This window comes from Dromiciops gliroides, chromosome 1 (assembly GCF_019393635.1).
Source record: "Dromiciops gliroides isolate mDroGli1 chromosome 1, mDroGli1.pri, whole genome shotgun sequence".
In the NCBI taxonomy this organism is placed as follows: Eukaryota; Metazoa; Chordata; class Mammalia; order Microbiotheria; family Microbiotheriidae; genus Dromiciops; species Dromiciops gliroides.
In genome coordinates, this window is record NC_057861.1 from 125,429,174 (window position 1) to 125,440,455 (window position 11,282).

At 38.1% G+C, this 11,282-nt stretch overlaps 1 pseudogene; it reads right to left on the reverse strand.

Moving 5' to 3' along the window:
- Nucleotides 1–3,940: 3,940 nt before the first annotated feature.
- On the reverse strand, nt 3,941–4,036 carry LOC122737733 (annotated as a pseudogene).
- Between the last annotated feature and the right edge of the window lie 7,246 nt (nt 4,037–11,282).

Below are 11,282 nucleotides of genomic sequence, written 5' to 3' on the forward strand. Positions count from 1 at the left end.
TTGATCTGACCCTTTAATATGCAAATGAGATAGTGAAAGGCTGAAAGCTATTTAATTTTAGCAAGTGGATTGGGTAATTCAGTTTATCTACCAACACCAACATATGCACATATACCTTCCAATGACTATGTTATACCAGATTTCTTTTGACAGTCTTATGGTGTCCCGGTGAATCACCAGATGTGGGTAGTAGTAATATATTTTGAGAAGTCTTTGGAGATTCTTGGTCAAATCCTGGATTTAGGTTCAAGGCTAACTGTAAATTTCTGTTGTTATTATCTTCCTAGCCTTCCTTAGAAGGACTTACTGACCACTGTTTTTCAGTGAGTTTATACCGGCAGCACCTGTGTATCTACATCTTCATTCCTTGGAGTATAAGTAATTGCTTCAAACTCAATAGCTTCAACTTCCTCCTCTCCTGGAAAAGCCTCATAACCTGTTGCTTAGCTCCAAGCATACAGTTGTCCTTTATTTCTGCTTCATGTCTCATTCTTTTAAACTCCAACCTCCTGAGGCAGGTCAGTATTTCCTTTTGTTTTCCCCCATCCCCCTTAAGTTTATTTTCCTTTTTTTTTTTAAATGAACACTTCATTATTTTTCTGATAACATGGAGATTGGAGAGCTACTCCACAAAATTCCTTTTTCTCCCTTTTCTTTTTTTTTTCAGGAAGGACACTAGGCTGCATTTTGAATGAATGAATGACATTTTTATTAAGTGCTTACTATGTGCAAAACACTGTGCTTAGTTCTGGGAACAAATAAAAAAGGAAGACAAGTGCCTACTCTCAAGAACCTCACTTTCTAACAGAGGGGACAATACATAAATGAAGTTTCAGCTACAAAGCTGAATGGACCCAAAGATTGATTATGTAATGATGGGTTTCCGGGCTGTTGGTCTGAGGGAGGGGCTGATGATAATACTGAGACTTCTTGAATCACATGTGGAAACTTGTGTTTTTTATGGAATTGTTATGTCTTATTTTGTTTTATACCTATTGTGTATATTTTGTGCACTAAATAAAAATGTAATCCTCATGCAGACAAGTTGTGTCCTCTTTAATTTTTCTATTTAGTCCATCACTTGCTATGTATGAATTTTCTTCAAATAGGAGCTACTTAAAAGTTTATTAAATTGAAGTAAAATGCTGATGAATGATGTCTGATATGATGCTGAAATAATTATTTTAGGGGTATTTGAAATTCTGAGGGATTTCCTCCATGTGAAGGGAAAGCAAGGCAGAGAGCTAAGTATCACATCCCTTCTTTGCTTGTAAATCTCAGTAGGGATAATCCCTTAGCCCTTACCACAAGGCTGAATTCTTTAAGGGGATAACTTGACCTTTTTGAGGACTGGGAATAAATAAATCATTTTGGAAGAAAACACAGTGTCCTGAATTTGGTATCAGAGGATTTAGGTTCAATTCAAAGCTCTGCTATTTATTCCCTATATATTTTTTGGCAATTCAATTAATCTCTTGGGACCTTTGTTTTTTCATTTGTAAATTTAGGGGGTTTAATATGTTGATCACTTGGTCCCTTTGAGTTCTAAATGCTGATCATTTTGAAGCTTAATAAAAGTTAAGGATGGACAATAGGAGGACCTCCTCTCCTATCTTATCAGTGATATGAAATATTTATTATGTACATCCAGAAAGGTACCTCGAGACATTGTCTTAAGGCACCTAGAAAACAATGCAATTCTTCACTCACTCTGCCACTACCTGTCACACAGACCTCTTAATATTTTCTTTGTGTTCTGATGTAGGCTTTTTAATGTCTTTTATTTTCCCCTCTATGAAATAGGGATCTGTAGATTTTTGATATTATAATTCTTGTTTCACTACAGGAAGGCCCTTAAGTTCCCACCTAAAATTTCTACACCAAATTGATGGGGAAAGTTTGTAGTGTCAAAGGGATTCCTGATAAGATGTGGTTTGGAAAAACAAACAAACCCTTACCCTTCTGGTCATATTAGTACTAACTTGCAATGGGGATTCAGCAATAGAATAGAAAGAATGATACTTGGAGTCAGGAAGGCCTTGGATTCTAATCTTACCTCCAGCCCTTACTACTTATGTGACTGTGGACAAGTGTTAATTAATTTGGGCCTACTTTTATCTATAAAATGGGGGAAACAATACTTTCAGGACTGTTGTGACAATCAACCTATAAATATACAGCACCTTGCAAAACATAAAGTAGTATAAATGCCAGTTATTATGATTATAATTTTTTTCCATTTTCTATTTGATCAAGCTCAGAAAGAAATTATCCTGGTACAAGTTCTTTATGTTTAATATTTGGAAGATTATTATATAGGTAAATAAGGTGATTGATTTTTATAATTGAATACTTTTTAGGGATAATATTGGGATATATTAATATTCTGTAATTACTGCTGTGAGCCTATCCTTTTGTTCCTCCCTAATTAATTCCCTATCTCACTTCCCAGATAGGCTATTCTAAAATTTACTTACTTCCTCAAGTGTACCAAAACTCCCTCTCCACTATCTCGTTTTGTGGAGAATCTAATTTCTTATTTATTGAGAAAATAGAGGGCACTGAACATGAGATCTCTCTTTTCCCTTTCTCTTAAAACCCATTGGCATATCATGCTTTCTCCTTTCCAAGTCCAACCCCAATACTTGTGCACTTGATCTCATCTTCTCTTGCAGATTGTCCCTTAGTCAATATCAATAAAAATTAATTATTTTCTCCATCGTCTTAATTTTCCCTTTTTTGTTTAATTTTATTTCCAATTCCCAATTTTCTTCCTCTTCCCACCTTTTCCTCCATTCATTAAGAAAGCAAGAAATACAAAATCCACTACAAATTAGAGGTTAAGCAAAACAAATTTCTGCATTAACTATTTCCAGGAAAAAAGAAGGAAAGAGTAAAAAGGTTTCAGTCTTAACTCTGAGTCCATCAGTTCTTTCTGGAGGTGGATAATATTTTTCATCATATGTCTTTTGGAATTTTTTGAGTCACTGTATTGATCAGAATTACTAAGTTTTTTATAATTGATTATCTTTATGATAACGCTATAACTATATGAATTGTTTTCCTGATTCTGCTTACTTCACTTTGCATCAGCTCCTGTTAAGTCTTCCAAGGCTTTTGTGAAACCATCTCCTTTATCATTTCTTTTAAAAGCAGTATTCCATCACATTCATATACCATAATTTGTTCAGTCATTCCCTAATCAATGGACATTCCCTCTGTTTCCAATTCTTTGTCATGACAAAGAGTTGTCATAAATATTTTTGTAAATATAGATCCTTTTCCTTTTCCTTCAATCTCTTTGGGGCATTGCCCTAATAGCTTTATTGTTGGGTAAAGGAGTATGCACAATATAATAGCTTTCTGGACAAAGTTCCAAGTTGCTTTCCAGAATGGTTGAACTAGTTCACAACTTTACAAACCATGCATTAGTATACCTATTCGCTCACATCCCTTCTTGTCATCTTAGTTAATATGATAGGAATTGTGGGGGCCAATTTATTAACTCACCACCAGGGGTCCATAATTTCTGTGTGAGTCAGATCTTCAGCCTGTCTCCAGTCCACTCCGAAAGCTCCCAGGCCAGAGAGAGAGAGAGAGAGAGAGCATGTGTGCCACTTCCTGTTGGGGTCCCTTTTTCTACCTTTTTCTCCTTCCCCCAAAGTGGAGGTCCTTCAAGTTATGTGGCTGAGACTGGTTCCCTGTTGTTGATACAGTCCACAGCCCCTGAGGGCACTCCTTCTCAGGGTTGGCCAAGTTTAGACTAGGTTTAACAGGGTGGGCCAGGTGTGGCTCAAAATCTAATCCTCTTAAGTGGGTACTTAGTAGTTTCTCATTCACTCCCAATTCAGACACTACTAGATCAGTGAATTCGGACCCCTGGGTGTCTGCCAAATTCCATTATTTTACCACAGAGTGAATTTGTATGATTTTATATTTCACAAATATGGAATGCTTCATGAATTTGTCATCTTTGATCATAGGTCATGCTAATCTTCTCTGTATCATTCCTTGTTCAGACCCTCATCATCTTATGTCTGCAGTTTTCTGTGTGTGTGTGGGGGGGGGGCAAAGAGAGTTAAGTGACTTGCCCAGTATCATACAGCTACTAAGTGTCAAGTGATTGAGGCCAAATTTGAACTCAGATCCTCCTGAATCCAGGGCTGGTGCTTTATCCACTGTGCCATCCAGCTGTCCCTCACGTCTGCATTATTGCAACAGTCTCATTTCATCTCTCTTGCTCAAGACTCTCACCATTCCAGTCCATCTTCCACATTGCCACCAAGGTAGCTTTCCTTAAATACACACATGACTATGTGTATTTATGTATATGATTCTCCCTATTCAATTATCTCAGGAGTCTTCATATTGCCTTTAGGATCAAATATGAATGAACTTGTCTGCTTAGTTTTGAAGCCCTTCACAACTTGGCCACAACCGATCTTTCTGTCTCAGCTTCATTGGACATTACTATTCCTTCTGCATGCTGTAATCCATTTGAATTCACCTTCACAGTTATAAAGTCAATCAATAAGCATTTATTAAGCAATTATATGTACAAGGCACTGTGCTAAATCCTGGGGGATACAAAGAAAGGCAAAAGATCGTCCCTGTTTTCAAGGAACTGGGAGTCTAATGGGGGAGTAAACATGAAAAACAACCATGTACAAACAAGATATATTCAAGGAAAAATTGGAGATAATCAATATGGAAGACATTATCATTAAGGGGGATCAGGAAAGACTTCTCTCACATAAGACATTTCATCCTGTCTCCCTGCCTGGAGTCATGAAAACTCATTTTCCAGAGTTCAAATCTGGCCTCAGACACTTTCTAGATGTGTGACCCTGGAAAAGTTATTTAACCCTATTTGCTTCATTTTCCTCATCTGTAAAAATGAGTTGGAGAAGAAAATTGCAAACCACTTCAGTATCTTTGCCAAGAAAAGCCCAAAAGGATACACAAAGAATGAGACATGGCTGAAACAACTGAACAACCACCATTCTTTCATTATCTCTTCTTCATGGAACTCTTCTCTTCCTTCAAGATGCAGGTCAACACCACCTAAAAGAAGTCTTTCCTGATACTCTCAGTTGCTAGTGTCATTCTTCCTAAACTGTCTTACATTTGACTCTACTATATTTATAATCTTTATAATCATTCTATGTATCTGTATTGATATATAAGTATATCTACATATATCTATATGTACATGTCTATATGTATTATGCATACATACATACAGTCTTCCTTATTAGAGTATAAGCAGCTAAGTGGCACAGTGGATAGAGCACTGGCCCAGTAGTTGGGAGGACCTGAGTTCAAATCTCACCTCAGACACTTATTATCTGTGTGACCATGGACAAGTCACTTAAACCCAATTGCTTTAAACATCTAGGGCCATCTCCAGGCCTCCTAATGTATGTTTTGCCACTGGACATAAATGGCTGGCTCTAGAGGAGACAGTAAAGATGGTGACCTTGCACAGTCTTCTCTCACTTAAATCCAATTCACTGCAAGTCATGGCAACACCTCCTGATGTCTCTTTATGAATAAAGGACAAACAACAATAAGCTGTATTTGAGCAGGGATTGTTTATTCATTTTATTTGTATTCCTAGCGCTAGTATGGTTATTTGCACATAGTAGGTATTTAAGAAATATTTGTTGACAGATTATTACTTTCATCATTATCACTATATAATTTTCATGTTAACCTAATAGAGTTCAGATATTATTTTTCATCATATTCGTTTTTCTTACCTGCACTAGATCTGCTTTCTATCTCAAAAATATAAATTAAAATGTCTTATGGTTTACTTTGTAGTCATTATCTCATTTGACATAGCTAGCAATACTGTGAGGGTCCTAGTAATAATTAGTTCCATTTTTCCAAATGAAGAAACTGACGATTAGAAAGGTTTTCCCAAGTTCATGAAATCAGTAAATAGAATCAAAGTCTGGGTCTCTGACTTGAACCAAACCCATTGCTTTCTTTACTATGTCATATTGAACAAACTCCCTTAGGTATGATTTTTTTGACTTTTTTTTTTTGTACTATGTCTTTATCATGTTAAGATTCACATTTGGGGCAGCTAGGTGGTGCAGTGGATAAAGCACTGGCCCTGGTTTCAGGAGGACCCGAGTTCAAATCCGGCCTCAGACACTTGACACTTACTAGTTGTGTGATCCTGGGCGAGTCAATTAACCCTCTTTGCCCCGTGCCAAAAAAAATAAAATCATATTTATAGTTAACCTAAAAAATATTATTTAATAAAGTGTGAAAAGACAGCTATCATCCCTTTCTACTCTGCTTTCTCCCCTCCCACCCTTGAATGATTAAAGGTTAGGTTTATAATGGGAATTTGAATTATACTACTCACAATTGTCTCTTCTGTTAGCGGTCAGAGAAAAGCACTGTCATTTCACTGACCATCTTCAGGTGAAACTATCTTAACGACTAAAGAATGGGAAAGGCATTTGCCCAAATTTTCATCTGCAGTAAGCCCCAGGCTTCTTCATTGACTATAACCATTTGTCACAAGTGGTTTCTTTTTCCCTTATGAGGGAAAAGTAATACTGTTCAGAAATTTCAGCACGAGATTGTTTAAGCAAGGTCATGTTTGGCTATGTTGACACTAAGAATTTAGGCACAACATGAAGGGCTTGTTCCAAGTCCTACATTTTAATTTGGGTGCTGACATTACCCGTCCTGATGACACACTGCATATAATGAGACTGTCTCAGATATTGGTGTGCCTCTAAGATGGGCATGCTAATATCAAAATCCTATGTTATTTGAGACAACTAAAGATTCTGAGCTGAATGCAAAATTTCCATTTTGCCAGGTTTGAAGAATAGGGCAATAACTTATCTTATTTTGTTTAATGTCCTTTGAGAAACCCTTGGATGAAGGTCACTACTTTCTCTTCATTTCCCTATGAGTACATTACATTTCAGTGTAGACAAATAATGAAAATTTGAATAAGCTGAAACTATAGTGAATAGATGTCTGGTTTATATGAGATGAACAATGTTTTTCAGAACAGTGGTAGGCAATAGCTATACCCTATCCACTAAATAGCAAAGGAAGCCCTAATGTTCTGGAAAAATTGATTTATTTCCTGTAGGTGAATAGTTTATTCATGATAGGCTTAGGCACAAGAATAAACAGGAGTACTACTGACAGGGACATGTTTGACAGGTGATGGGAAAAACTGCCTCAGATTTTCTCTCTGTGACACACAAAGTAGAGGCAAGGCAGAAGGAACTGTGAGGAGGGGTGTGTGTGTGTGTGTGTGTGTGTGTGTGTGTGTGTGTGTGTGTGTGTGTGTGTGTGTGTGACTAAGTGTTAAAGAGAAAAAAAGAGAGGAGAGATGACAAATGAAATGAGCTGGAAGAGTGTATATGGAAGAACAAAGGTAAAATTGTCAGGAATAGTCTGCTTTTCTGTTCACAGGAAGCTAAGTCCTCTAAGTTATGTCTGTTTCTTCCATTATATTTAGTACAGGTCAGAGTCCGCAGAGTTGCATTGCTCATTTCTGGTTTAAGATGGGTTGGATCAATATTCTCCATATTCACATAAATGCAAACATCCAAGACTTTTATTTTCATCTTAGTCATTGAAATTGATTTTTCTTTCTGTTTTCACTATCATTCTGCTGTCTATGTTTACAGTATTCTCCTTCAGAAACATCAGTCCAAATCTATTTGTAGATAAAACAAACAGTGGGTACTACAACAGTTAATTCAATGTCACTGTGATTGAAAAGAAACTTCTAAAAAAGCCAAGGACTTTGAAATTGGGAATATTGATTCAAGTCTCAATTCAGCTACTAACTACATGTGACCTTGTGCAAGTCACTTGACACCCAGAGATTCATTTTCCCCTTCTGTAAAATGAGGGGCTCCTTCTAAAATACACCTCAAGTATCATCAATGCCTAACAATCTATGTATCTATTCTTTTTCATTTTAATTATTTATGAAGTAATAATTCCTGGGGCAGCTAGGTAAAGCAGTGAATAAAGCTTATTATTGTTTGCCCTTTCATGATGACCATGGCATCAGAGTGATGTCATGACTTGCAATGAATTGGATTTAACTGAGGGAGGGCTGTGCAATGTCACCAGCCTCATTATCTCCTCCAGAGACATCTGGGTTCAGTGGGAAGGTATACATCAGAATGACCGGAGATGGCTCTGAATGTTTAAGGCAATTGGGGTTAAATGACTTGCCCAGGATCACACATTTAATGAGTGTCTGAGATGAGTTTTTTTTTTTGGTTCGGACAATTGGGGTTAAGTGACTTCCCCAGGGTCACACAGCTAGTAAGTGTTAAGTGTCTGAGGCCAAATTTGAACTCAAATACTCCTGACTCCAGGGCCAGTGCTCTATCCACTGCGCCACGTAGCTGCCCCCTGAGATGAAATTTGAACTCAGGTCCATCCAACTTCAAGGCCAATACTTAATCTACTGTGACACCTAGCTGCCTTGGTGGATAAAGTGCTGGGCCTATAGTAAAGATTTATCTTTTTGAATTCAAATCCAGCCTCATATACTTACTAGCTATGTGACCCTGAATAAGTAGTTTAATCTTGTTTGCCTCTGTTTCCTCATCTGTAAAATGAGCTGGATGGGGAAATGGCAAACCACTTCACTATCTTTGCCAAGAAAACTCAAAATGGAGTCCCAAAGAGTCAAACATTATTGAAAAATGAACAAGAAAAACAACAATCAATTCCCATGTTTACAAATTAATAAAGGTTTTACAATAACCTGTGTCTTCATTTTCATAGAATTTAGTAGAGGGCTTTATAAAATTGTAGGTTTTTTTGGTGGGGTGGGGCAGCAGTGGGAGGAGGAGATCAGATCTTTGATTTCATTTCTGTTCAGAATCCTTGGCATGGAAATAGCAATGTAACTTCTGTAACTTAAAGCTTTAGATAGTTTCCAGGGGCACTGAGAGGTTATGTTAACTTGGTCATGGTTTTATTGGAAGATAAGGATAGAGGCAGCTAGATGGCACAGTGGATAGAGTACCAGCCCTGGAGTCAGGAGGACCTGAGTTCAAATCCAGCCTCAGACACTTAATACTTACTGGCTGTGTGACCCTGGGCAAGTCACTTAACCCCAATTGCCTCACCAAAAAAGAAAAGAAAGAAAGAAAAGGATTAGCAGAGGTTTCCCTTTCCCATTCCCATCCCCTAGCGTTGGAGCCCAGGAATTTGAAGTTGCATATCATAAAAGAATAACCACATAAACTTTCCTATATCTTCCTCTGAATGAGATCAAAACCCCTTCTCACTTCCCTTTTTCCAAATCTCCAAAAACTTTTACTCAGACTACAGGACTTTGCTAAACTTTCTACTCAATTCCTTTTCTAACTCTCTTAAATATTTCATGTTTTCTTTTCCCCAGTCTTGCTTCTTTCACATTTTGATCAGATATTTCCCTTACCAATCACATCCTAGAATCTATATAGAACTAATCATTACTCCGTTGATTTCTAATACTTCTCTTATCTATCTTTCTCTCATGTGCTTCTCCAACTTTGACCACAGTCAGGAAGGGGAAAGGAGAAAGAATCTCCATTTTTTTAAAGCATTGGAGTTCTATTCCAGGCTTCCCAAAATTTCCTAGCTTCCTTACCTCTCCCCTTATTGTGAATATAAATCCCCATTTTCCACAACCAGTTGGGCATGGTGATGCTGGGGTTGGGGTTGGCTTGTTCCATGTTTTTTTCTAAATCTCCCTTTCCTTTAAACTTTCCTCTGTTTCTGTTACCCTTGAGGGCATTTTGGTTTTTGTCTTATGAAAATGAGGGCAATGTTATTTGAAAGCCTCTCTCAGTAGCACTGAAAATCTCTTACTAGCCTGGGCTATAGATCTATACAATAAGTTTAGGACATGTACCTGACTAAAATAACCAAGCTCACATCTCTTAGTTGCCCAAAATAATTTTTACTTTTTTCTTTTTCCCTATTTTCCCCAGTCTCTACAAGATTCATCTTTTAGTTATGGACTTACCTGGCTGGATTTTACCAAGCTCTTACAGTCTGATTCCCAGGAATCTAGCACCTTCTCTGGATACAAGTATTCCCATGCAAATGCATGCAAGACCTGTGCTCACCAGCCTCATTTGCTTGTCTTTTCTTTTGTCTTCCTTTCTTCAAGCACAAGTAAAAACAAAACAAAACAAAACTTGGATTTGGGGACCTATTTCTCCTTCCTGCCTTGAATTCTAAAGAACTAACCTTTTCCTCTATTTCACTGCTTAACTAACCACTGAGGTGCAGGGGCACTTGAGCCCACTATCAGGCAAGTTCTAAATGCCAGCTTGTAGGGTGGAACAGACATTACCACAGTTAGAGACAGAGGTGAAAAATCCTTAAAAACAAAAACAAAATACAAAAAACCTTCAGACTGGCTAAGCCATTTGTTGAAAGGATAATTCTTTGTTTGGACTTTTACTCAGATTAAGGAGACACAACTCAGGACAAAGAGAATTAAAAGGACCTTATTATAAGTCAAGATAGTGATAAGGGGGAAACTGATAAGGGTCCTTAGGATTCCTCTGTAAAGAATTACACTCTGGAACAAGACCTAATCAGGAATAAGAGAACAGGTTTATTGGGATACAAGAGAAACCAGCTGGGAGGAAGGTTTTGCCAGAACAAAACGCTTTCCCCCCCAACTAACTTGTGGGGTGCCATTTTATAGGGTTTAGATGGGGGGTGGGTAAGAGTCTCTTATTGGGTGAGGGGCTGGTGGTCTTCCTGCGTTGCGCTGTGGTAGGAAGAATCCCTCCTGAGAGATCTGGTGGTGGGTGTCAACTTTGTCCTGATGGGTCTAAGCAATCTGCTGATGGGCGGTCCCAGGTGGTCTTCTCCTGGATTACCTCATCCAGATGCTTAGGAGGACTGGAATGTGGGGTGATGGTCCTGGAGCATGCTCAGTTCAATCTGTGCCGCTTATCTCCGTTAGGTGAGTGTGTGTGTCCTTGATTGTGTTCAAGGAGAGGCCTACTTGATTTCAAGGGAAAACCCCTGAGGTTTCAAGGAAAAAGTTCCTTGAACCCCCCAGAGAATTGTTGGGGTGACCGGGGCCCATAATCCTCCCATGACAATAGCAACATAAAGATGGACATATCACTGGAGATCAGTCATGGCTTCAATGTAGGGCCAGCCTTTATTGGGAACTTGTAATGAGATAAAGCCAATTCAGATAAGTCAATGTGAGCAAAAGAGGTTGAACCCTTTTATCTCAGTTCCTCCCCAAGGTA